Here is a 24,391-nt window from a genome sequence, read left to right on the forward strand (position 1 = left end):
AACTGGAACTCACCTATTGGCTAGACTGAGTATCAAGCAAGTCCCAGCGATCCTCTTGTCTCTGCCTCCCCAGCTCAACTTTTTACATAAGTGTTGAGGATCCGAACTCAGGTCCTCACATTTGTGTAAGCATTTTACCAACTTAACCAATCTTCCCAGCCACAAAGTCTTTAAATTATGATGATACCCAATTTATTAATTTTCTTCAGCTTTTTAATGTCATTAATAAGAAAGCACCATGAAGGTGTATATTTCTTATTTGTGATTTTTTAAAAAAAGATTTTTTATTTATTCTGTATCCTGCCTGTAGGCCAGAAGAGGGCACCAGATCTCATTATAGGTGGTTGTGAGCAACCACATGGTTGCTGGGAATTGAACCCAGGTCCTCTGGAAGAGCAGTCAGTGTTCTTAACCGCTGAGCCATCTCTCCAGCCCCATTTTTTTTGGGGGGGGACAGGGTTTTTCTGTATAGTCTTGGCTGTCCTGGAACTCACTGTGTAGACCAGGCTGGCCTTGAGCTCATAGAGATGCACCTGCATCTGCCTCCCAAGTGCTGGGATTAAAGATATGCACCACCGCCTGTGTATTTTGTTTTGAGATGGTCTTACTATGTAGTCCAAGCTGTTCTGCAACTCACTATGTAGACCAGGCTGGCCTTGACCTAATTCATAGAGATCCACCTGTCTCTACTTCCAGAATGTTGGGATTAAAGTGATGAGTCACCATGACTTTTTTGAGACAAGGTTCCTTAAATTTTTTATATGTATGAATGTTTTACATATGTATGTATGTATATATATATATATATATATATATATATATATATATATTTCACCATGTTTGTGCCTAGTCAGAAGTGGAGTCAAATGCCATGGAACCAGAGATACAGAAGATTTTCAGTTACCATACAGGTACTGGGAATCAAATCTGGGCTCTGCAGCAAGTTCTCTAAACCGCTGAGCCATCTCTCTGTCCCAGAGACATAGCTTCTTGAATTGAGTTTTTTCCTGCCTCTACCTCCCCTCTTCTGGGATTATAGTTATATGCTACCATGTTTGTCATGAAGCCTTGGTCATGTTTTCTTCTTAAGGGTTGTATAGTGCTAGCTCTTACATTTAAGATTTTGGTCTTTTTCAGTTAAAATTTGTTTGTGTATGGTATATGAGGAGTCTAACTTCATCTTTTGTATGTGGGTATCTGGAATATGATGTATAAGTACATGCACATACATGTATCTTGCATCAAAAACCATTTGGCCTGGTATGGTTTAATGTGTTTAATCCCAGCACTTGGGATGTAGAAGCAGGTAGAGCTCCATGAGTTTGAGACCTGCCTGGTCTACAGAGCTATCTGGGGCTACATAGTGAGATCCTGTCTAAAACAAATAAATAAACAAGTAAATCTCAAAGCTGTCTAGAAGGATAGTATTTTTCAAGCAGGGATGTGGTGGAAGGATACACTAGCAGTCTGGAAAATACAGGATGCATTCTGGACAACACTGTTGCTGGGATTAGCTATGGGATTAGATTTATGAAGGGGGAGAGAGTAGAGCTGGGCTTGAGAGAAAGGAGCCAGGTGGCAGCAGGGCTTGAATGCCCAGCTAGAATTTCTATTTAATTTGAACAATGGGAGCCTGTACTGGCTATTTTTGTGTCAACTTGACACAAGCTAGAGTCATCAGAGGAGGAGCCTTTGAAGAAATGCCTCCATGAGATCCAGCTGTAAGGCATTTTCTCAATTACTGATCAATAGGGTAGGACCTAGCCCATGGTGGGTGATACTCTCTCTGGGCTGGTGGTCCTGGGTTCTATAAGAAAGCAGACTGAGCAAGCCATGAGAAGCAAGCTAATAAGCAGCTCCCCTCCATGGCTTCTGCATTAGCTCCTGCCTCCAGGACCCTTCCCTATTTGAGTTCCTGTCCTGATTTCCTTCAGTGATGAACAATGATGTGAAAATGTAAGTCAAACAAATCCTTTCCTTCCCAACTTGCTTTTTCGTCTTGGTTTTGGTTGCAGCAATTGAAATCCCAAGACAGAGTTATTGAATGTTCTTGACCATTGGGTTTTTTGTGGTAGTGCTGGGGATCGAACAAGCACACAGAAGCCAAGAATGCTCTGTAGAGCCCTCAGCAATGTGGCTGTTGGTGACAAGGAACTTCTGACTTTCACTAGCAACTCTGCTGTTTAGCTGACTGTTGACCTTAAGGACAGTGCTCACAAGGCAGTCAGAGGACAGCTTCCAGGAGTCGGACCTCACATTCTGCTTGTTGGGGCAGGGTCTTGCTTGTTTCTGTTGCCGCACTGTACTGAGTTAGTTCTCCAGGCTAGCTAGCCCACGAGCTTCCCTGATTGTCTTGTTCTTGCCTTCCTCGTGACCATAGGAGTACTAGATTTTTATGTGGGTCCCAGTGGTTGAACTCTGGTTTGTAGGGGCGTGGCTACAGCATTTGCCTGCGGAACCATCTCTCAGAACCAAGTGATAATTGTCTCATTTCCAAGTGAAAACAAAACCCTGAATCCAAAGTAGCCGAGACAAAACAACTAGCCAACCAAAACTCAGACCAAAAATACTTCGGTTCATTTTCCTGAGCTGCCCCGGGAGCAGCCTTCCAGACTGCATCTCCTGGCACCGCCTCCTGGCTCCTTAGAGGAGCTTCTAGGAGATCATGCAGCATGCTGTTCTGCTTTTGTAAGGTGCAGCTCACACTTTTGGAATTCCATCTCTCTGCTGCTTTTGTTGGCTGTATTTTTCTTGGCAGGTGGGGGTTGGGTTCTGGAAAGAGCGTTATTCCCGGAGTCACAGTCCTGACTATTGCAAGGATTCTGTGGTCTGGACCCAGTTACTTCCTACGTGGGGATGGCTCTGTTCCATAGCTGTTTTATGGGGGTATCATGTCTTCCTGATCTCTTCTAGGGCTCACCTGCATGCCCATCCAAATGTCACTGGCTGGGCCAGATGTTCAGACTACTGTAATAAAACACCATAGGCTGGAAGCTTATGCACAAGAACCAGATATTGCTCATGGTCCTGGAGGCTGGGAAGTCCAAGATCCAGCTGATTCAGTACCTGGTGAAGGTACACTTCCTGATAAATGGAGCCCTCTTACTGTGTCTTTTTGTGTTACTAGGGACTAGCTAGCCCTCCAGGGTCTCCTTCAGAAGACCCCTAACCCCATTGATGAGGGCTCAGCCCTCTGGACTGACTCACTTCCTGCAATGTTCTACCTCCTGACACCAAGTCCCTGAGGTTAGGATTCAACAGGAATTTAGGGACTACAGCAGTCTGAATGTTCAGACTACAGCACAGCACCAGGTCTCAGTCTCTGTTCTTCCAGGGATCAAGACACCAGTTCTTGCTGAAGGTTTTTTTTAAATTGATTAATTAATTCAATTCAATTTAATGAATTTGTGGGAAGGATGCATGTGTGCCATTTGGTGGGAGTCTCTTCTGTCTTTCCACCACATGGGTCATCAGGTTTGGCAGCCAAGTGTCTTCACTCACTGAGCCCTTTTACTGGACCATTGTTTAAGCTTTTTTTTAAAATATATTATTTATTATTTATACATGTATGTCTCTTAATGTGTCTTCCCATGTGTATGTGCCCACAGAGGCAGAAGAAGTTGCTAGGTTCCTAGAACTGGAGTTATAGGTGGTTGTGAGCCATCTGATGTGGGTGCTGGGCCCTGACCTAGGGTCTTCTACACGAGCAGTAAGCACTGCGATAAGCCTTTCTCCAGCACCCCACGGTTCAAGGTTTAAGGACTGACAGTGGATTGAAAAGTTAGCCATTAGGGTAGGAATATAGTGCTGTTGTAGAGCGCTTACTGTGTACAAAGTCTGGTTTCAATCCCTAGTCTCTCTCTCTTTCACACACACACATCAGCCTCTGGGCAGCAGCTAATTTCCTTGCAAGAACCGTTTAGTGGGACTTCAGATACACAGCAGGGTGGCCAGGAAGATATTTGCGGATGGTTGCTTCATGTTTTCTTGTATTCTGTGAGATCCAGTTTGGCAAACTCATTTCTTAAGTTAGTAAATTGAATTCATTAATGAAGATCATTTGTGGCAGAGCATTCCCAAAGCAGTGATGAGCCGGCTACCTTTGCTACTGTGATTTTTATGGCAGGGTAGTTTGAATAGCAAGGCTGTGGGGGTGGGGGTTGCAGGATCCCAGGGCTGGATCACACTCCAGGAGGCTCCAGGGGAAAGACACATTGTAAATAACTCACTCATGGCTGGGCTGAACATCACAGCGCTGTGAGCCAGGTTAGGTCACACATCCCAGAATCTTAGTCATGACTTAGACTCTGGCCAGAAGACTGGGAGCAGATTCAGAGGCAGTGTGGTAGGGGGCAAACATGTTCAGTGAGGAGCACTCCCAGCTGAAGAGAGGCAGGGTGTGTTTGAGAAGGATAAAGGAATCAGGGACACGGGATCCATGTGTATGAGTGTACCATACAACAACGGAAAAGGCTGGTACAGAAACAAGAGGGGCTGGGGGGGGGGGATCAGGTCTGTAGTCCCAGCACTTTTAAGGAAGAAGAGGCCAGAGAATAAAAACTTCAATGCCTGCCTGGATCACATAGTCATCTGGAGGTCAGCCTGGGTAATATGAAACTCTGTCTCAAAAAACTAAAACAAAGCTGGGTCGAGGTGGTGAATGCCTTTAATCCCAGTACTCGGGAGTCAGAGGCTGGAGAAGTTCTGTGAGTTCAAGGCCAACCTGGCCTACAGAACCCATTCTCAGACAGTAAAGGCTACACAAAGAAACCCTCCCTGTCTTGGAAAACAAACAAAAACCTAAGGCAAACCATAGCAAACACTCACCCCCAACACAGCCCACAACCTTGGAAGTAGACGTGATTATTGCACTCACCTTATACGTGAAAAATCTGGAGCTCACAAGGGAAGTTTTTTACTCACAAATGCTGAAACCCAGGTTGAGGTCCCTCAAAGCTACTTTGCTGAGCATCCGGACGGCAGCCCCTTTCAGCCATGTGATTAGAGAATGGGTGCAAGGAGGGGGAAGTGATGTGTGAGGAGAGGTGTGGAGTGGAGGATAGCTGCTGAGTGCTCCCACTCAGCCTGGGGCCTCTATATGTCCAGTGGGATTGAGGGCATCCTAATATGTGGCCTGGAAGCTGGGAAGTGCCCTATGCCTGTGCTGGGTTCCACACCCTCATCTATAAAATGCAGTTGTTAGGCCAGATGGACGCCTCCTGGTCCTTACCACTTAGGACATTGTGATCAGAAGGAGTCTTATATTAAAAATAGATTACTTACTTTTTGAAAATATAATATTGTCACATGGGTCACACTCCAATGGCATCAAAGTCATTATAGTGCTCCCCACATAGGGCTCTTACACAATGCTCCTCATACAATACTCCCTCCTACAGTATTTCCCATAGAGTGCTCCCCAAATAGTCCTCCCTATATAGTGCTTCCCATACAGTGCTTCCATACAGTCATTCTGTTCTCATTGTTAGTTTATTGGTGTGATTGGTTTCCCCATGGACATGGTAGACTCATGTCTGGGTCAATCTGAGGAATCTAAGGATGGCAGAAGGCAGGAAAACGGTGTCAGAATAGGATGGGTAAGTCAGTGTAGCCTTCCTGGAGGAGGCAGCATTTTAGGTAAGGTTAGTAGAAGGGGAATCATCTTGGGGCAGGAGGAAGTTCACAGTAAAGTTCAAGCCCCTAGCAGGAGTCATGAATTTCCTTCCCAAAGCTATTCTCATCTAACTCACCCCCCCTCTCCACAGGTACGTGCAGGAAGGGCGGTTCCGAATCGAAGAGAGAACGCTGACGGCTTTCCAGTGGCTCCATAACCCTCAGCAGCACAGAATCCTCAGCCGAGCTGACCTCGCGTCTCCTTCCAGGTACAGGGAACTTCTATCTGTTGCTTCTTCCCTCCCCGCCCCCTCACTTGTTTTCTGAGACAGGGGCTCACTGTGCAGTCCTGGCTGGCCTGAAACCTGCTCTGTATATTAAGATGGCCTTGAACTCCCAGGGAACTGCTTGTCTCTGTCTCCGGAGTGCTGGGATTAAAGGCGTGCGCCATTACACCAGTCCTCCTCTCCTTCTTCGTCTGGGTCCAGGTTTCCTGCCTCTACAGCGGGCCCATCCTGGTTTATAAATCCACAGTGGGGAATTGGGACTTCCACGATGATGGGGACTCCTGGGGTCCTGAGAGGAGTTCATCAGTTGTAGTGATGCGCAGAGTGGGCGGGATGAACTCAGTGCTCCTGCTTTCTCCTCTGCAAAATGGGGCTGCATATAGTTTCCCTCCCTGCAGGACATCACGGGTCTTGAGAAAGTGATGTCTGAGGAGATTTCTCAGGCTTGGAGAAGAGTTGGTTCTTTAAAAGGGAGAGTGGGGGTGGCAGGTCGACTCAGTGAGTAAAGGCCCTTGTCATGCAAAGCTGATGACCTTTGATCTTTGCAGGATGACTCAGTGGGTAAAGGCACTTGTCATGCAAAGCTGATGACCTTTGATCTTTGAACTCCTGGGTGGGAGGAGCTAATTGACTCCTTCGGGTTGTCCTGTGATCTCCACATGCACATGCCTGCATACATCTACAACTCAGAGAGACCATCTCAAAATAAAAAGTAAAGGGCTGGAGAGATAACTCAGCGGTTAAGAGTGAGTACTGTTCTTCCAGAGGACCGAATGTGGTTCCCAGCTCCCACGCTGGGTGTCTCACATTGCCTGTAACTCCAGCTCCAGAAGGGTGCAATGCCTCTAATCTCAGGCACACACACACACACACACACACACACACACACACACACACACACACTCACAAGTACAAATCAGCTCTTACCCTGAAATCCAAGGGCACGATTGTGATTGTTTACAAAGAAATAGTCTGGTGGGCTGCCCCAAGCACTCATTCTAATGAGCTGTGGTTATGAAGGACACACTGATCTAGTTTCAGGCCATCTGCAAAACCCTCCTGCATGCCAACTGCCATCTCACATAGCGTGACTTATTTTCGTTTCTTCCGAGCTCTCACCACTGTGTAACATGTCCAATTGGTCTGTTTGTCCTTGTCTTTGTCCCCTACTGCATTGTAAAGTCTCTGGGTTGGAGGGCAGAGACCTTTCCACCTCATCCTCCTCTGTATCCTGGTGCCATAAGTTGTCCAAGGAAAGAGCTCATTCAATAGCCAGTGAGCAACTCACACATGAACATAATATATTGGTTCTGAGCTCACTGAGAAGCTGGCAGGAGGCCAACGTCGAGACTAAAGAGAGGGATCCCAAAACTGTTAAGTGAGGAGCTGATAGGTGGGATTCCTGCCAAGTGTTCTGAGGCGAATGGACCGGCTCTGCACTCTGAACCAGAGAAAAGGATGTACTTCAGGGTCACAGGAACAAGACAGGCTCCCTGAAGGAGGAAGACAACCATATGACAGGCTAGAACACTGAAATAACTTGAGGCTTCACTCTTGGACAGACTACAGCTCGAAGGACTTGAAGAGGAGTCTGCTATAGCTCAGCGGCCATACTTATTTCTGTGATAGAATATTATTTATTATTATTAGCTTATTATTATTTTCTTTGAGACAGGATCTCATGCAGCCCAGGTTGGCCTCAAATTCAATAATAGCTGACAATTGCCTTGGATTTCTAACCCTTCTGTCTCTACTGTCCCTGGGCTCGGATTACCATGGAACTTATTGAATACTTGTACTCAAAAGATTCCCAGTTTATGTGGCGCTGGGGATCCCACCAGGGCTTTGCACATGCCAGGCTAGTACTCTGCCAGCTTAACTACATCTCCAGTTCTCTTCTTTTCTTTTTTTGTAGGGTGGAGTGGCAGTTTCGAGACAGGGTTTCTCTGTGTGAAAGTCCAGACTGTCCTTGTAGACCAGGCTGGCCTGGAATTCACAGAGATCACCTGCCTCTATCTCCCCAAGTGCTGGAATTAAAGGCATAAGCCACCACCACCTGGCAGTTATTTTCTTCAGTTTTGAGACAGGATCTCATTTTGTAGCCTAGACTTAGGCCAGCCTAGGACTCCCAGTCTTCCTGCCTCAGCTTCCCAAGTACAGACATTACAGGTATGTACCACCACACTCAGATATTGTTTGCTTATTATTCTGATACTTATTATGTATGTCATTTAAAAGCTCCATAGGAATGAATTGAGTATGCACAGCAATGCGATGATCTGGGTACTGCTGCCTTCACTGTTGGGGGAGCCGAGACCTAGGGGTCAGTCACAGCTGTGTGAGAGGGGTGGGGCTAGTGACCTTTGTGCTCATGGACTCTCTTGAGCAAGTCACACACCCGAAGGCGGGGGGTGGGGGGGTGCGGCGGGGAGGTGCAGGGAAGGTGATTTCTGTCTCTACAAAGAGGGAAAATGGTGCCACCCAGCAACCTCCCATCAACAGGCTGAACATCAGTCCTGATTCAAATTTCAGAGTCTGTTTATTAAAGAGATTGGTTTGGGGAAACTTAGGGAAGAATGGAATGATTATCATTATTGAATGAATTCCCCAAGAGCCCACCCTGCCAGGGAAAGATTGTTTATCTGATTAGTTTTCTAGACTAGAAATTGCATCGGGGGTGGTGAAGTGCGGGATGGCGGATGTGCGTTTCTGCAGGAAGTCGTCCCATTTCCCATAAGAGCCTTTCAGGTGACACAGAGGAACGTGGGCAGGGGGACTTCAGCTAAGGAGGCTGATGAGCGGGCTGCCGTTGCTGGAGTTCTGCTTAGCATGTCCATGGATGCCTCTGGGATGGGTGTGAATTGCATGTTGATGACATCCAGGAACCTAGGCATCATCTCAGCAGCGATGGGACCCAAGATGTCCTGGATGCTGGACTGTAGGTCCAAACCAATGTAGTGGGCCCCTCTTCTCTGAAGTTTAACTTTTTATGGTTTCAGTTACCCCTCATTAAACACAGTCTGAAAGTAGTAAATGGGAAGTTACAGAAACCAGCATTCATGAGACATGTGTTGTTCTGAGAACCCTGTTCTGAGTAGTTAATGGAATCTTGTTCCTTGTTGGTTGTTCCACCTGGGATATGGATCATCACTCTGTCTAGTGTACCCACCCTACATCTGCTTCCAACCTGTTGGTCACTTAGCAGCTGCCTTGGCTGACAGACCCATGACCCTGGAATCTCAGTGCTAGTGTTCGGATAATTCTTCTTTCACTTAATGGCTCCTAAAGAGCCAGACTAGTGATGTTGACGATCGTAATGTGTCAAAGAAGAGTTGTAAAATGCCTCGTTTATGGGAAAACATGAAAGTTCTCAACTTCATATTGGTTTACATGTACAGGTACTCAACTTACAACTGGGCTGTGTTCTAGCAGACTCACTAAATTGAAAATATTAAATGTGTTTGGTATACCTGACCTACTGAACATTGTAGCTTAGCCTGTTTTTACAATAAACTGTTGATTATGTCCCATAATTGCTGAATACAACATTTCCAAATCTGGCAACATTGTACGATGTAAAATCAACTGTTTACCCTTGTGAAGTGTAGCTAGCTGAAAGCCTTAGGTCATGGGCGCTGTCCAGGATCTCAGGAGTGTATGTATGACAGATCTCCAGCCATGAAAAAAACCAACAGTCTTTCACATAGTCCTAAAGTCAACAACCTGTAACTGGAACCACCGTAAGTCGGGGAGATCTGTTATTATTAGTATTTGTTTATTTTTATTTTGTGTGTACCAGTGTACTTGCATATATGTGCACCATGTATTCACTTGGTGCCAGTGGAGGCCAGAAGAGGGCTTCAGATCCCCTGGAAATGGAGTTACAGACAACAGTGAACCCACACGAGTGTGGGAACCAAACCTAGGTCCTCTGCAAAAGCAACCAGTACTTTAAGCTCCTGAATTCCACTCCCCTTTCTCTCTTTATTCAAGGCTGGGTCTCTCTAGGTAGTCTTGGCAGGCCTGGAATTCATTATGTAGACCAGGCTCTCCTCAGACTCAGAGTTTACATTACACTGAGTGTGCTTGGGTATAAAGGCTTTCAAGATCTCTCTCTCTCTCTCTCTCTCTCTCTCTGTCTCTCTCTCTTTCTCTCTCAAGATTTGTTTATTATGTATAGTGTTCTGCCTGCATGTATGCCTGCAGGCCAGAAGAGGACACCAGATCTCATTTACTGATGGTTGTGAACCACCATGTGGTTGCTGGGGACTGAACTCAGGACCTCTGGAAGAACAGTTAGTGCTCTTAATCACTGAGCTATTTCTCTAGCTCCCAAGATATCTTTATAGGAAAAAGCACAGCACACTTAGAGTTCAGGACTGTATTTGGTTTCAGGATTCACTGAGGTTGAAGGCTTGGGACGTTCTTGAGGGATCTGGGGTCTGACAGTGGATTGGATGGCAGAGATAGGGTAAAATCGAAGCTTTTGTCTTCACTAGGCAGACTGAGTAGCTTCTGTTTCAGACACTGACCAAAGTAAGCTCTCAAGTATTTTTTATTTTTCTTTCTTTAAAAAAAGAAATTCCCTCTGCCCCAGATAGGGTTTCTTTGTGTAGCCGTAGCAGTCCTGGAACTAGCTCTGTAGCCCAGGTCACGCTGTCCTCAAACCCAGAGTTCCACCTGCCTCTGCTTCTCAAGTATTGGGATTAAAGGCGTATACCACCACTGCCCAGCTCAATTTTATTATTATTTTAGAATTACATTTATGTGTTCTCTCTCTTTCTCTCGCTCATGCCATGCCATGCATGTGGAGGTCAGAGGACAATTTTCAGTACAGATTCTTTCCTTACACCATGTGTGCCCTGAGTATCAGTCAAACTCAGGTGAGGGTTGGTGTTGCTACTAAATCTTTTTTTTTTTTTTTTTTTTTTTTTTTTTTTTTTTTTTTTTTTGCTGTCTAACCCTGGAATCAGGGTTACAGTGCTCAGGGCAGGTTCTAAAGTGTGGAAAGTGTCCTTTGTTCTAAGGCTGTCTGTCGATCCACTGGCAGGGACATCTCCTTTCCTCTGCTGGATCCCATGCCAGGGCCTGTTCTCCAATGCCCGGCCCTTAGCATTTCAGGACCCAGACTGCGACCAGGCCATTCCTGCCTTCCTCTTTCCCTTCCACCTCTGATCGTTATGATTATACCTTTGGTCCTGGAGTTAGAGCGGCCCAGGTAAGGGTCCTGCCTGCATGGGACACCACTCCAGTGTGAGAGGGCAACCATCAGCACGCAAACACGGAAATGAGAGTTTGTCTTAGATTGCTAAGAAGTCTAAAATAGGGCATGGGGATGATAAGTGAACTGTGTGGGGATGTGGAAAGAGGAGGGACGCTGTCTTGGACGGCACAAAGGGACAGCCATATGGAGAAGGTGCCCGGCAAGGGCACTGGGGGCGGGGTGGTGGTGGTAGGGCGTGGGACACACGGAAACAGCGAGTGCGAGGTATGTTCTAGAAACAGAACATTGTGGCCAGAACAGAATGAGCTGTGACCGATGGATAGGAGTGAGGAAGATTTCTGTGCAAATAAAGGGCGTTTTAGGGCTTAAGCTGCCTGAGTGCTGCCTCTGGGGAATGAGCTTCCCATTAGTGGATGTGTGTTAGAGGCTGCTTGCTGTGGGGGTTACAGAGCAAGCCTGGAACATCGTTCCCTCAACGCCTTCAAGTTCAGGAGCATCTTTGGTTTGTTGGAAGATGGGATGGTGTCAGCAGAGTGAATGAACCAAAGCTGTAGGTTACCAGGTCGCAGGCAGGGGCCAGCTTCGGGATTTTCGGCAGTCCTCGAGGGTCCCCTACTTCCAAGTTCCAATAGCACTCTTTTTCGGAGAGCCTTTTTAGGTCTTTCCGCATCTAGGTCTCCCAGTGTTGTGCATTCGGTCTGTCCTGCAGGAACCTTTGCGGGCAGGTGAGGTTTTCCCTCCTTCTGTCCCCCGGGTCCCCAGGGCCTGTTCCACCCCACGCCTTTGTTCAGGAGGAGCTTCCTGGGGCAGTCCCCTGGCGGGCGGGACGCGAGCATCCCCCTGGGCTCTCGACACTCAGGACCCTAACCCTGATGCCTTTGACGGCCCGGCTCCCTCCCGGTCTCACGCAGCTGCGCGGTGGGCGCTGCCGGGGACCCAGATCCGAGGGGCGGGAGCGCGGGCTCTAGCGGGCACGGGCAGCGGCTGCGTACGCGCGCTCTGGAAGCGGAGGCGCGCCCGCCAGGTGTGCGAGCGGCTGCGGGAGGGCGGCGGGGTACAGCTTTGTGCCCGCCCGGTGTGCGCGTGTGCGCGCAGTGGTGACGGTGCACGCGACTGGGCGGGCTTCGAGGGAACCCCGCGCCGAGGAGGAGGAGGCTCGGTCCGGATGGAGAGCAGTGGACGCTGCGCCGGCCAGTGCGCGCGTTGGGTGAACAGGCAGAGGACTGACTGTTGACATTCTGTCCACGTCAGGAGTGTGGTAAGGTCAGTGGCTCGGGGCTGGCTTGTAATGTAATTCCACAGCCGGCGTACATCTGGACGCGAGTCCTGGGTGTGACTGAGCGTGGAACTGGAGTGGATGCTGTGAGAGTGGATGCGTGTGTTGGCAAAACACGGATGGCTCCGGTGAGCTCCGTGCGCCTAGCGCACCGAGCAGTTGGGCTCACTGGATTCTATTTGGGAGGTAGGGTGACGGTTCTTAGAAATCCTTGTTAGGTGTGCGGGTGCGGCACTGCACTCACACCGTGAAGAGGGGCGTGTGTGTGTGTGTGTGTGTGTGTGTGTGTGTGTGTGTGTGTGTGTGTGAGAGAGAGAGAGAGAGAGAGAGAGAGAGAGAGAGAGAGAGAGAGAGGTTGGTCAGCTCCCTGCTGGAGTCTGTTGAGAGACGACTGACCGAGATGGAGGTCAGACGTGGGTGTTTACAGGTGGCAGTAGCAGGAAAGAAGCCAGGAACCCCAAGAGGACCCTGAAGCTAGGCTGCGGGTTGGGTGTTGAAGGGACTTGTTGTTGTCACTGGCAAGGGCAGAAGCCCCAGCCTGTCTGTTCTCAAGCCAGCTTGCGCTTGTTCCAGGGAGAGGAGGTAGGACTGGGATTGCGGGTCCAGAGACTTTCATGAACCTGTGGGTAAATGCCAGCCTGCAGCCTGATGCTCATGTCTAGAGGCCTTGGGTAGGTGTGGCAATGCCAACCCTCTGTGGGGGTCCTGTTTACAGGACAGAGGAATTCCATAGATTGCACTTTGGTTTTGCCCACACTTGTTATGTCTGGACTTGGAAGCTGGTAAGGAGCACCCTTCTTTCCCCTATAGCTGCCTTTCACCCTTACCAAATCTGAAGGGCATTTCCATGCTGTTGGGGTTTGGCTTTAAATTCAGGGAGCAGTTTCTGTTGAACAGGCCCCCATCAGGGCTGTCTCTAAAGGGGTTACTAGAATAGTCCTGGGCTGGTACTGGGGCATGCCTTTTGACTCTAGGGCTGTCCTTTGAGCCCTGTAAGTCTCAGTTTCCCTTGGAGAAGAAGGCTCTCCTCCCCTCTGTTCCTCCTGCTGTGGGCGAGGAATAAACAGAAAGCTCCTAGCACAGCTGCCTGGAGGCTGGGAGTGACTCAGGGCCTGTGAGGTCTGGGGCAGTGATTTCCCTTAGGACTTGGGCAGGACTTGGGAGAGGCTGTGACATCACCTCTCAGCAAGGGTTCTGGGTTACCCAGTTCTAGGGGTGGATGTCTGCTGGATGTGTCTGCTCAGGTTTCTGGAGGCTACTTCAGGTCCCCCCTCCCTCACTAGCTGTTGAGAAGTCGGGGAAGGTTGAGAAGCCTGGGATGGGATGGCAGTTTGAAGCCAAGACCCTTTGTGGTTGCTGGTTTTTGGGTAGGGGCAGATGTTAACCTTGGGAAGGGTCAGGGCACAACTATGGGACACTAAGTCAGCTCAGGGTGTCCCAGTTCAACAGGAAGTGGTCTCTGTGACCTCCTGTGAGGGTCACCTCCATAGCCTTCCACTCATTCCCACCATCCCCTTTGAGGTGTGGTGGCTTATGCCGGTAATCCCAGCACTCAGAAGGCTGAGACAGGGGGATTGCTATGAGTTCCAAGCAAGCTTGGGCTACAAAGTGAGACCCTATCTCAGAAGCCACAAACCAAAACTTAATATCAAACCCAAAATTCTCCAGAGCAGTAAACAAACAAGCAAAGAAGTCTGATCAAGCTGCTGAGTCGCAGAGGTTCAGAATGCTGGGAACTTTAAAGAAAAGGGGCCTGGCCACAGGCTTAACTACTCTCTTTGGTGACATTGTTGGGGACACTGAGACCTGGGTGTGAATTGCTGTTCCATCCCCTAGGCTAGGAGAAGGGCTTACCCCCAGTGGCCTACTTGGGAAGTGACTTCAGGGCAGTAGGACGGGGGTCTGCAGAAGAGAAAGGGGGTCTGTGGAAGAGTGATGCAGAGAGGCCTTTCTGACCATCTGCTACTTCTCTCCCAGGGTCTCCGAGGAGCCTGAGGGCTGTATTTCGGCACTGCCCTGTTGGGAAGAGAAGCCATTTGCAGTTCCCCTTCTCCCAAGGGTGGCTCCACGGCCATTAACTCCCTTATGCTTCCAGATTATACACAGTGAAGTTCAAGTGGCTTTCTGTGGGAACCCACACCACTTCTGCAGAGAGAGCCTGGGCATCACTCAGCCCTGATTTGCAGTGCTTCTGATCTAGGGGGCGGTGGTGTGACTGGTCACTACTGAGGTGGCTGGAGTAGGAGGTGGGGCAATCTAGCTTTTTTTTCTGGAGCCTCAATTTCCTTATCTAGGGATTTTTGTTTTGTTTTGTTTTGTTTTTTAAGATAGGGTTTCTCTATGTAACAATCCTGGACTCACTGTGTAGATCAGGCTAGCTTTCTGAGTACTGGGATTAAAGGCATGTGCCACTAACTGAGATTATAGATGAACACCACTGTGCTTGACTTTGCTGGAAACTTTAAAACATCTTTTTTTTTTTTTTTTTTGAGGCATTCTCATGTAAGCCAGTCTGGCCTTGGACTCTTTAATCCTTCGATTGTACCCCCACCTCCAATGCTGCGATTACAGGCACACACCATGCTCTCTGGCTCTTGATTGGATTCTGGGGTATTTGGCTAAGGGCACCACTGATGGAAAAGTTTTGAGCAGTTGGGAAGGCAGCAGGGCCTGGTGGTGTAGATTCTCATTCCCTGGTGTGGAGGTGGAGACTGCATAGAAATCCCCTAAGACACTTCCTGGTTGTGGAATCTGAGGCTCAAGGGTCAAACTTCTGTGCTGGTTGATGCCTCTAGAGCTGTGGCCCAGTTCCCCAGGCCTGGATAGATCTGGTTCACAGTCTGAGAACTGGAGCCAAAGATACTCAGGAGGGTGCAGGCACCCCAAAGTGGGCAGGGGAGGATGGGAGAACAGTAGCTCGGAAGCAGGTGCCTGAAGGAGGAGTGGGGGGAGGGTGGATGCTGGCGTTTGGAGCTGGCAGATGGTCGTGGGCACTGGTCTGGGCTGTAGTCAGGAAAGGACAGGGCAGGGGGTGGGGGACGCCCAGGGAAACTGAAGAGCAAGATGGAAGACATAGCAGACTGGCAGGAGGGAGCCAAAATTCTGGGGGACAAGGCTGGGAGTGAGTTGGTACCTGGTACCTGGAGTTAGAGGTGTCTGGGTCATAGCACAGGCTGAACCCTGAGGGAGAGGGATGGTGGTAGTAGTGGGGGAAGGAAGTGGGTGAAGGTTTCATGGGGAGTCCTAGAGCATGAGCCAAGCAGGCTTCGCATGTCAGGTTCTTACCCCCTCCAGCCTCCTCCTCTCTTTCTTTCCCCAGGCACTTGCTGCTCCTCTTGGGCTATCACACTCTCTCTGACAGGGGAGGTGCCATCTGCAAACACTTAGGTCCTGTCATGATCCGTTAAAGAAGTTGTGGCTGTGCCTTAGCCAGGGCCTGTTGCCATGGTACCAGGTGGTCCTCATTGCCCTACCCTCTCCCATCTCCAAGCAACGTGGCACTCCCTCCAGGAGAGGTCATGCTGTAGGGAGGTGTCCAGCTGCCTCCTTCTCAGGCACAGACAGCTCAGGCTGGCATTACAAAGGTCACTGCCTCCATCTCTCTGTCTACAGGCAAGGTCACACCCCACAGAAGCTGGGAAGATTCAGTAGTCATTTAGAGACAAGTCGGATCTCGACAATTGAGGGTGGCCTTTGTTCTAATGAGTTTAGTTAAAAAGCTGCAATGCCACCATATCCATCTACTCCTCACCTTTTCGGTGCTTTGATCTCTCGCCAGTGGGAAGTTCTGTTTCATGCCTGTTCTTACCTGTCATTTTGTCCTTTGTATGTATGTTTAATATAACTCTTTTAGACTCCCAGATGTGCATAAGGGTTTTCCTGCCAGTCTGCTCATGTTGCAAAGCAGTCACAGGGCTTCGAAGGCATGTGGAATACCAAAGCCAGGCTTGCATTTTGTGGCTTCAGCCTATGACAGAGACTGTGCCGACCCCCCCTGGTTTTGTCCAGGCTCTGGTTCTAGATTTGTACCTTTCTCCTGTGACCAGGTCACCTCTCCTGCTGTCTCTGATTTAGATACAGAATAGCCTCCTTCCTGGGTTATGCAGGGCTGGCTGAAATCTACCAGGTCTGGATCAGCAGATGGCATCAGGCATGGAGAACCTGCAGGACCAGGGTCAGTGGCTGGAAGCGAACCAGAGTATGGAGAGAGTGGCAGGCAGACAGGAGGACTGAGTGTGTGGGTGGATGTGTACACGCCTGTGCTGGGTGCCACTGTGTGTCCTGGAGGCCTTGCTGTTGGATCATTGTGAAGTCATCTCTGTGACTCCTGGCATGTCTCTGCATGCACTGTGCTTATTTTGGGTCCCCTTTGTATGCACCAGCAGCATTCTGGGTGCTCTCCAGGGTCCTTGAGAGTGTGAAGGCAGGCAATACAGTACCCTAACAGGGTTTCTGCCCTTCCAGAAGCTTCCCTGCCCTCTCACCAGCCTTTCTTACCTTGTCTCCCCAGCCCCCTGCCTTGATGGTGTCCACTACCTTTAGTGTGGCTCCTGGAGAGAGATGGGAGTCCAGCCTCCAGCTCCACCCTCCTGAGCTCTGTGGGGGTTGAGGGTGGGGGTGTATGTTGGACATACACGTTGGTAGAGGCGATGACCCAGAATGGCTGCAGAGATAGGTGGAAGGGCCTGTGTCAGCTTCCTTTGGGGCAGCATGCGTTCCTCTTCCCCTCTGCTCTACTTCTTGCTATCCATGCAGCAGGAGGCAGATTCTCTGACCCCTTGTGTACACTCTTCCGTGTTAGTTTTGGTTAGTATAGTTTTGACAGGAGCCAAAGTGGTCTCTCAGGCCTTGGACTCCCCGCTGGGGTCTTGGTCTCTACAGAATTCAAACTGTGGCTATTGGTATTTATATAGCTCTTCCTGCACCAGGCTCCAGGCCACATGCTCTGTATGTTAGCTTATTTATTCCCAGGAACAACCCTTACCTGTGGGGACTACAGCCCTAAGAAGCAGCATCTCATTGCTGTTCCCCAAGATCACAGTTAGGAAGTGATGGAGCCAGAACCGAAGCCTGGGTTTGTTCTTGACCTTGCTTGCTATCCCTTTTGGTCTGAATCATCCTTACCATCTCCCCTCTAGAGAGGCCACCCAGAGTTACCCCACTGAAACAGGCCTCCCTGGCCATGTAGTGTCCTTTGAATAACACCAGTCTACTCTACATACCTGCCTGCTCCCTTCCCATCGCTGGCTAACATGGGCGTGCCAATCTACTCACCCAAATCTCAGAACTAGCAGAGAACACAGAACATGGCAGGGACTGGAAAATAAACAAACCAGATCCAAACCAAACAAACCAACAACAAAACCCAGAAGCATTTGATAAACGAGGGGCTAATGACTGAAGTGAGGTCTGCTTCTGACCTCTGACCTCTGTCTCTAACCCCGTCCTCTGCACTGCTTCTTGGATAGCAAGGCCTGCTGCAGAAAGAGCTCTAGAGCCAGCCTGCTCAGTTCAAATTCAGGCCCTGCTGCTCCTCTACTGATCCAATACAGCATATTAAGCCACCAGAACTGTATAGCTTACAACAATGCTGACATTTATTTTGCCCATGAATCTGCAATTTGGACAGGGCTCATCGGGGGAACACTCATATCTTTTCTGTCTAGTGTCATATGGGTGATTTAAGGCTTAGAGGTGAATCACCTGCTGGCTCCACTGCTTATGTCTGGCACTTGATGCAGGCTGTTGGCTTGGTGTCGCATATGACTCCTCTCCTTATGGCTATCCATGCCCTCTCCTATGCTCTAGTTTATGCTTCTGCACAGCACAGTGGCTGGGTGAAGGGGCAAACATCCCAAGAAAACCCGAAGAAGCTATCTCACTTTTCTTATCCAACCTCGGAAATGATACAGCATGACTTCTGAGGCATAGTGTCACACGTTCTGCCATAATACTTGACCTTGAGAACGTGATTTAGTCTCTCCGCGTAGCCCTGGCAGTCCTAGAGCTCTCTCTGTAGATTAGGCTGTGTTTGAACTCAGAGATCCACCTGCCTCTGCCTCCCAAGCACTGGGATTAAAGGCGTGCACCACCACAGCATGTGCAGACCCTTCCTACAGGTGGGACTTATAGTAGGAAGAGAAGAAACTTGATTGGAAAAGGCATTTTTTCTTCTTTTTTTTGTGTGCACATGCATGTTCATGTGTGTACAGGGCACAAGGCATGTGAGTGTACATGTGGGTATATACACATGTGTGGAGGGCAGTTGTCAACCATACCTCATGTTTTGTTCCTTGAGTATCATCTACCTTAATTTTTCTTTTGAGACAGGGCCTGGACTCACCAAGTAGGCTAGGCTGGCTTGTGTGCTCCCCAGGGATCTGCCTCTACTCCTCAGCCCCGAGATTGTAAACACACAGCACCATGCCTGTCTTTTTGTCCTGGGGATTGAACTCAGATTCTCATGCTTTCAGAGAAAGCACTTTACCTCCTAAGCTATCTCTTCAGCCCTTCTCCTCTTCTGTCCTGCTCTCTTTCCCCTCCTCTCCTCTTTGTTCTTTTCTTTCCTTCTTCCTTCCCATCCTCCATCCCTTCTCCCTTTTCTCTCTCCTCCCCGTTTCCTCCTCCCCCTCCTCTTTTTCTTCTTTGGGACAAGGTTTTGTGTAAACTCAGGCTGGCCTCAAATTTACTATGTAGCTGAGATGACCTTGTACTTCTGATCCTCTTGCCTTGACCTCCTGAGTGTCAGGATTACAGGTATTTGCTACTACACGAAGTCTATGTGGTTCTGGGATACGAACCTAGACCTTTGTGTGCGGTAGGCAAGGACTCTACTAACTGAGTTGCATCCCTGGCCTGAAAAGGCTTTCTTTTCTGTCTCAGTTTGTTTTCTCATCCCAGTGAGCCTTATTTCCTTCTATGTGTTGCTGATGGTGACAACATGGAGGTGGGGCACTAGATGTACTCTGGGCTGGGGTCTGGGTTGAGTCCCAGACAACACCTTCGTCTTTATGCAAGGAAATCACGTAAATGAATCGTGAATGTGTTGATTTTGAGCTGCAGCTCTCACCCCATCTTAGTATCTGGGTAAGTTCCCTGCCTCTGATCCAGTCCTCGCCACCTGCCTTAACTGGAGTTCATGTTCAACTGCCAGGAAAAGGGTCCTTGTGCCTACACAGGGTTTGGCTTCTTTGTGCATCCTCGGCTGTGTTGGAACTTGATCTGTAGACTATCCGGCCTCAAACCCACAGAAATCCACCTACCTCTGCTTCCTGAGTACTGGGATTGAAGGTGTGTGACACCACCCATCCAGCCTGGGAGATTCTTGAAATTTGCTTAAGTCCAGCCTCTTGGCATCTCACATTCAATACTACCCTCGTTAATGTGAGAGCCTTGTATGTAAGAACAGCAAAGGGGTTTAAAGAGAAGACTCTGGTTCAGATTCTGCCATTGCTGCCCAGCAGCCCTGTGACCATGGGTTTGTTGTCTTAACTTTGAGGCTCCTATTCATTACCAGGAAACTGAGCACAGCTGTGATAACGGGGAAAGAGCAATTTTGGCTTCCCTGGCTTATAGGGATCTCCCAAGACATGATTTACATCGGCAGATGTGGCCGCACACACCTGTGACTCCACCCCTCGAGAGGCTGAGGCCAGAGGATCTCAAGGGCAGGCCATCCTGGGCTGCACGATGACACCCTGTTTGAAATAGGAAACAAAGCTGGGCCTGGTTAGCTGTTTGGTGGGGCCGAGAATTGCAGGTTTTACCACCGGACAGGGCAACTTAGCAAGAAGCTGTCTTAAAAGAAAATGTTAAGAAAGAAAGGAAGACAGGAAGAAGGAAAGAAAGAAGGAACTGGATGTATTCTTGTTCTTTATGGCTGACCAGACCTGGGCTGGGGGAGTTGAAATGTTTTCTCCACAGCTCCGGTTAGTGTTGGAACATGGGTCGGGACCACTTGTTCTCACTCCTGGTGGTGTTGCTTTTGCTTTGCAACACTGAGGATTCTCTCCATCCTGCCCCCATCCCCTTTGCCGAGGCAATATGGCCCTGTCTCAGAAAACGAAATGAGACTTTCTGGATTCTCCTTGCACTACCAAAAATTGTACGTAGAGGGTGCAAGTCAATACCTTCTGGCTCATCCTGGTGAGCAGTGTACCCAGATGCTGTGCTGTGTGGAAGAGGTTTGGGGGTGGCTCATCTGACTGGAGTGAGCAGGTGGAGGGCAGTGACAGAGATATGTGATCTTCTTTAGTGAGAAGCCCCTTCAGGGCAGCCCCTAGTGTCCAATGCTACTGATAGCCAACAGGGCCATCATCGATAATGGGAATGTCCTAGTGTATGTCACCCCAGAGTGTCTTACTGGATCAGAGTCATCAGTGGATGATTCTTTGACCCCCCTTCTGAATGGTGGATCAGAATGCCTTTTCTTTTTTGAAACACGGTATTGCTATATAGTGTAGCTTTGTCTGAAACTTACTATGTGCTCCAAGCTGGCCTTAAACTCACAATCCTCCTGCCTCAGCTTCTGGAGTAGCTGGTTTCTTGGGCATGTGTCCCCATGCCTGGAAATGGGAAAGAATTTAAGCATTCCTATTAGCTGACGAGTCTACAGGCCTGTGGCAGGCATGGTCTTGAAGGCTTAGCATGTGGGATCTCATTTTGATCCCCAATACCCCTATAAAGAAGGTACTATCATCGCCACTTTGTAGATGGAGTGTCTGAGCTGCAAACTTGCTAAAGGCCAGATAAGGACCTTGCCTAAGGTCACATTACTGACAAGCCACAGGGCTGGAGTTTGAACCCAGGGTCCTCACATCTAATTAATCATCACACTTAGTATGTTTGAAACAAGCATATTCTCTATCATTGAATGACAACTTCATCCTTTCAATACATCCAAAACCCTGTTTCATAAAAATGGTTTTGTCTCCTTAGGTTTCCTTGATATTAAAGAGTACTTACTGGTTTTTTCTAATTATAAAAGTAAGGCCCCCTGGTGTAAGGAAGCTCAGGGTGTAGGGAGTGTGTGTGTCACAGCTCTGGAGCTGCAAAGATATCCTGACTTATCAGGAAGCCAGGCTACACTTACAGCCGCAATGGGACAGCTCAGCCCTCAAGGGAAAGGTGTCCTGACTTTTTGGGAAGCCAGGCTACCTAAAGCTGGAGTGTGGTGGGGGATGGTCTCCCCACACGACATAGCAATCCTGATCATCTCCTGGAGAGCTGCGACAGCTGAGCTCTGTTCTGCTTCCCTAAGGGAACGTCCTAGCAGAGCTATCAGCTTCTTCTTCTCTGGCTCAAGATGTTGCTTCTTTTTTTTTTAATTGTTTTTATTGAGACATACCTTTTTCTTCACTCCCCTCTCTTCCCTCTCCCCTTCTACCCTCTCCCGTGACCTCCACACTCACAATTCACTCAGGAGATCTTCTCATTTTCTCCTTCCTATGTAGATCCATGTATGTCTCTCTGAAGGTCCTCTTTGTTGTCTAGGTTCTCTGGGGTTGTGGACTATAGTCTAGTTTTTCTTTGCTTTATATCTAAAAGCCACTATGAGTGAGTACATGTTATGTTTATCGTTCTGGGTCTGGGCTCCCTCACTGAAAGGATGTGGCTGCTTTCACTAGCACTCCTGCTAAAGGGGAAGCCCCAACAGGAATGTAGCAATTTCCTCTGGCAGAAGATCATCACCCAAGACTCTTTTGAGAAAGAGATTTATTTGGGAAGGAGGAGTCCAGGAGAGTGGTTGTCTCTGCCAGGGTGGTAGAAAGGCAGTCTCCAACTAAACAGGCAGAGAGTTTACATAGGACTTCTTGGGGCGGAGTTTTCCCAGGGAGAAGAGGGATTGGTTAGTTTTCCCTGCTCAGGGATTGGTTAGTTTAGTTGGTCAGGGGCAGAGATGGTTCTGATTTCAGGGCCAAACTGTATTTTTTTCACTGGTCCTTTTTAGTCTTTTGACTTTAATCTTTGGGCCAGGGCATATTTCTTTCACCGGCTCTAATTTTAGGGACAAAGGGTGTTCCTTTAACACTTTTTTTCGGAGTCAGGGCATGTTTCTTTGATTCTGGGTTCAGGGATAAAGGTGTTTCTTTCCCTGACTCAGGGCTCAGATCCAGGGTGTGTTTCTTTCACTGACTCTGAGTTCAGAGTCAGGGTGCTCAGGGATTGGTTGGTTTCCTGCTCAGGGATTGGTTGGTTTTCCTGCTTCGGCTGGCTCTTTTACCTTACACAGGGGGCAGAGGGAGGAAGAACTCCTGCCCTGCTATCCTCCCTCAAAATCCTCTGACCCTAAGAGTATGATTGGATTGTGCTCACTTTATTTCACAGTGAGGTTGACCTTGACTTTGCCCATCATTGTGAGTGTAGTAGCCTGGTGGTCTTTTGTGTTGGCTGCCTGCCCCTTGGTGCCAGGAGCTGCTGTGTTTCTCACCTTCCCCCACCAGGTTGGACACTTCTATTGTTTCCAGTGTGTCATGGGCATGACTGTTATGTATGGAGACCTGGAAAGGACAACTGGACCTTCAGCTCTGAGCATGCTTCCTTGGGAGGGACTAGAATAGGAAATGAAACTCCTAGGTCAAAGGGCTTGCATACTTTGAAAAAAAAACCTTTCTGTTGAAGTATAATATACTTCATAGCAGTGTACACAGTTTAAGCCCACACGTAGATGAATTCCCACCAACTCAGTATACCCTTATAAAGTCAACATCCAGATCCTAAACCAGGCCATGCCTGGTGTTTTAGAAGGTCCAGTGGCATGGCATGTATTTTCTTTCCCTTCCCTTCCCTTCCCTTCCCTTCCCTTCCCTTCCCTTCCCTTCCCTTCCCTTCCCTTCCCTTCCCTTCCCTTCCCTTCCCTTCCCTTCCCTTCCCTTCCCTTCCCTTCCCTTCCCTTCCCTTCCCTTCCCTTCCCTTCCTTCCCTCCCTCCCCCCCCCAGACAGATTCTTATGATGTTGCCCTGGCTGACCTGGAACTCACTATGTATACCACACTGGCTTTGAACACACAAAGATCCTCTTTCTCAGTCTCTGAGTGTTGGGATTAAAGACATGTTAAATGATGGAGATCTGAAAAAGTTACCGCACCCAGTAACTTGAGATTTCAGTATGTTGCCCAGGTTGGTCCTTGAAGTTCTGAGTTCAAGCAAATCCTCCTGCCTCAGCCTCTCTAGCAGCTGGCATAGTAGGTCTTCACCATGACATGCACATTTTCTGAAGGATTTTTATTCATCATGTCAAATTCTTTTTAGAAAAACTTATGTTCTGGGTTCCTTTATATTTTCTTATCTAGGAAGATCTGAGTGAATGTGGAATCAGACATGAGAGATCCTGGTCTTCCCTTCTCTTTGTGACGACAGACTCACTCTTGGGGAGGGGAAGACAGATCACCAGGGTCAGTGGTCAGTTTTAAATCTGAACCTTGAGTTCAAGATTGTTTGAAAGAAAAATTCAGCAGCCCTCCTTTACACAGATGATAGACAAGTGAAAGACCTGTATGACAAGAGCTTTAAATCTTTGAAGAAAGAAATTGAAGAAGACACTAGAAAATGGAAAGATCTCCCATGCTCTTGGGTAGGTAGAATTAGCATAGTAAAAATGGCAATCTTACCAAAAGCAACCTACAGATTCAATGCAATGCCCATCAAAATCCCAGCAAAATTCTTCACAGACCGCAAAAGAACTACTCAACTTTATATGGAAAAAACAAAAAACTCAGGATAGCCAAAATAAACCCTGTACAATAAAGGAACTTCTGGAGGCATCACAGTCCCTGACTTCAAAGTCTACTACAGAGCTACAGTCCTGAAAACAGCCTGGTATTGGCATAAAAACAGACAAAAGGACCAATGGAACCAAATTGAAGACCCAGATATTGATCCACACACCTATGAACACCTGATTTTTGACAAAGATGCAAAAAATATAAAATGGAAAAAAGAAAACATATTCAGCAAATGGTGCTGGCATAACTGGATATCAACATGTAGGAAA

General features: G+C 48.3%; 1 protein-coding gene across 3 annotated transcripts in view; it reads left to right on the forward strand.

The window, feature by feature from the left end:
- The first annotated feature begins 5,863 nt into the window (after positions 1-5,863).
- Rap1gap2 (RAP1 GTPase activating protein 2) overlaps positions 5,864-24,391 on the forward strand; it is a 212,232-nt gene continuing 193,704 nt past the window's right edge. Inside the window, exon 1 of one of the 3 annotated variants that reach the window (XM_087910327.1) lies at positions 5,864-5,882. The gene's annotated coding sequence lies outside the window, so the exon portion shown is untranslated. Of the gene's footprint in view, positions 5,883-12,267; positions 12,388-24,391 lie in introns of those variants that run through there. The other 2 variants (XM_087910326.1, XM_087910333.1) reach the window with 2 other exon arrangements.

Source organism: Myodes glareolus, chromosome 9, assembly GCF_982192425.1.
Source record: "Myodes glareolus chromosome 9, mMyoGla1.1, whole genome shotgun sequence".
Lineage (NCBI taxonomy): Eukaryota > Metazoa > Chordata > Mammalia > Rodentia > Cricetidae > Myodes > Myodes glareolus.